The sequence below is a fragment of the Anabas testudineus genome, chromosome 3 (genome assembly GCF_900324465.2).
Source record: "Anabas testudineus chromosome 3, fAnaTes1.2, whole genome shotgun sequence".
Classification (NCBI taxonomy): Eukaryota; Metazoa; Chordata; class Actinopteri; order Anabantiformes; family Anabantidae; genus Anabas; species Anabas testudineus.
Genome location: NC_046612.1, coordinates 18974940 through 18977831, shown reverse-complemented (window position 1 = coordinate 18977831; position 2892 = coordinate 18974940). Strand labels below are relative to the sequence as shown.

The following is a 2892-nucleotide window of genomic DNA, read 5'->3' as shown; positions in this document are numbered from 1 at the left end:
AGAGGAGAGAGATACAGACGACAGAGAGGAGAGAGAGACAGACGACAGAGAGGAGAGAGATACAGACGACAGAGAGGAGAGAGATACAGAGACAGAGAGGAGAGAGATACAGACGACAGAGAGGAGAGAGAGACAGACGACGGAGAGGAGAGAGAGACAGACGACAGAGGAGAAAGTTGATAAAAGGACGGTGAGACTGAAAAAGGAAGAGATAAATATAAAAATGTCCAAAAAGAAAAAAGTGCACAGTAAAGAGTTTTTAATCCACAATAGACAGACTCCTGTCTGGTCGTATTACCACTGGGAGCAGTAAACCAGTTTGATATGTTCAGAAACTGTGGCTCTTATTAAAAGAGCCAATGTCAAACGGCATTATGAGACAAAACACCAAGGTTTTGAACACACATACCCACTAAAATCTGAAGTGTGATCACAGAGAGTTGCTAGTCTCAGAGCCCAGTCCACCAGGATCTTGAGCCACATGCTCAGTTTGATGTTACATATAAATTTCTACTGAATTAATTTGATTTGACAGTCACATTAATAATATATCACAGTATATAGTTAAACATTATAATCTTCTGGACCTTTGCTTCCAAAAATATTGCGTAACCGGACCTCTTTAAATTTTAGTTGAATACCCCTGGTTTAGAGTCTCTCATGAACGTGAGATTCCATAAACTAGAACCTAAGATGTATGTTGTCATCATTTCTTCTAGAAGATTCCCAAGATGTCCATAAGGTGCACACTGTGGACTGGCAGGTTTTTCTCTGCAGCCAGAAAACAGAAACAAAGCAAAATTAAAATTGATGCAGTGATGAGCATTATACCCACACACATATATACAGCCTTACATACACAGTTCCAATGAATTTTACGTGATAAAAAGTTGAAGTATAGTTTTGCAGAGCATGTTATGAGTATATGGGCAAAATATAGAATCTGACATATTAATCACCAAGCAATCAACAGCACTACCAGCCTAAATACTCAGATGTCTCCACTTAGGCAGTCAGACAATTAACAACTATACTTTAGAGTTCTGGTTTCTTCTGTGTATGATGAAGCTGTTGCTTTGAGAAAGATCAAGTTGAGTCAAGTTTAAATTTTGATTGCATCTTTCTATTTTTTATTACACTAACATGATTGAGGGGGGCAATAATACAGCTTACCTCTAAATTGTCTAAAAATCAGCGGTGTTTAACTCATAAGGTTCACACTTGAATGAAGTCTGAAGTCCTCTACAGATGTGGAATGATGTTCAGGAACTGGAACTTTGAACAGGTCTTGTCATCATTTGCGTTCGTCAAGTATGACGTGGACTGGCATGATCCTCTCTGCAGCCAGAAAACAGAAGCAAATGTTACATTGATGCAGCGTTTAAGCATAATGCCTAAACACAGATATCTGATATATAGTTTTACAGGTCATATTTTTATCAACAGTATCAGTGTGAAACACAGACACTAACATATTTGTCACTAAGACATCAACAGTACAATGCAACAACAACAATACAATGATACATTCACTGAAGCAGTCAGAAAATCCACAGTCACATTTCAGACTGCTTGTTTCTTCTGTGTACGATGAGGCTGTTTTCTTGAAGAACATAAACTCTATGAAATTGAAATTGTGCTTGCATCTACATATTGTTTGCTAAACTATACCATAGCTTACCTCTAATTTACCTTGACATCACTGGGGTTGACATGATAGAAGACAGACATGGAACGATGTTGTGAAACTGGAACAGTAAGCAGATGTTGGCACCAGTTTGGCTTTAAGACTCAAGTTGCCCATCATGTTTACGTTCTGGACGGTCACGATCCCCTCTGCAGCCAGAAAACAACTTGTTAGACAAGGTACTGAAGACAGATAACTAAGACTCAACTAAACAAATAATATAATTTTTTATATTATTTATTTTTTAAATAAAAAATAATAAATATAAATGCAGTTTACTTAACTTAAAAGAGATTGCTAGGGAAATCTCTATGTTCTCGTGACATGTGGCCAGTAGAGGAAGATCTGACCTTGAAAACATTAGTAGATCCTGTTACTGGACAGTTCACTGCTCATTTTCACACTGGTACTGCGCTATTGCCTCCCAACAGTAACGCTAACATTAACAGGAGCAGATACCTTGTGCCTCCACTAAATGTGAGCTTTAAAAGCTCTATATCTACAAAATGTCTCGTTGCAACCAGCTCAACACTTGAATAAACAATGTGGTTCATTACGATGAAGTCTGCCGTGAAGGACTTAGTACTTCAATGTTGTAAGCAGAAATCACAAATGAAATGAAATGATAACTACACATTTTGTTGTACACTTAGCTAGCTAGCTAAACACATTAATGTTTAACACAAATATATCTAAGACAGATGTAAGACAAATGTTAGCTAGCAAGTTAACTTGTAAGATTAGCATTAAGGTTAGCTAGCCGCTACCGTTAAAAACGTTAACAAAATAACGTTTTAGGGAACACGTCGTTGATCTCAACTTTAATGACAATTACAATAACCGTAACTTTTAAGAAGAACAATTACCGAAACGTTATTTTAAAGTTCAAACTTACCTCCACACATTGCTCCTCCAGGGTAACATACAGGAGACGCTGTATTCAGTCCGATCTCCACAGAAGAACCGCGGTGCTGCTCGCAGTGCTCGGACAGAAGCGGCGCCAACTGTTCAGCGTCCGTTAACATTTGAACCACAGTTTCCCGCTCTCTGAATACGTCAGTGCTCCGTCTGTTAGTCTTTAAATGACGGTGGTTCACAGACAGTTTGAGAAAATAAAATAAAATAAAATAAAATACATTTACAACCAGTAAACCATATGTTATGGTAAATCACCATGTTTTCAGTGAAGACCCTTAATTAACATA

General features: G+C 37.7%; 1 long non-coding RNA gene across 1 annotated transcript; it reads right to left on the bottom strand.

The window, feature by feature from the left end:
- Window positions 1-645: 645 nt before the first annotated feature.
- Window positions 646-2628, bottom strand: LOC113174608. Its single transcript, XR_003299911.1, has 4 exons — window positions 2583-2628; window positions 1682-2037; window positions 1174-1338; window positions 646-771 (listed from the first exon to the last, which is right to left on the bottom strand). It is a non-coding gene; the product is annotated as an uncharacterized LOC113174608 (long non-coding RNA).
- Between the last annotated feature and the right edge of the window lie 264 nt (window positions 2629-2892).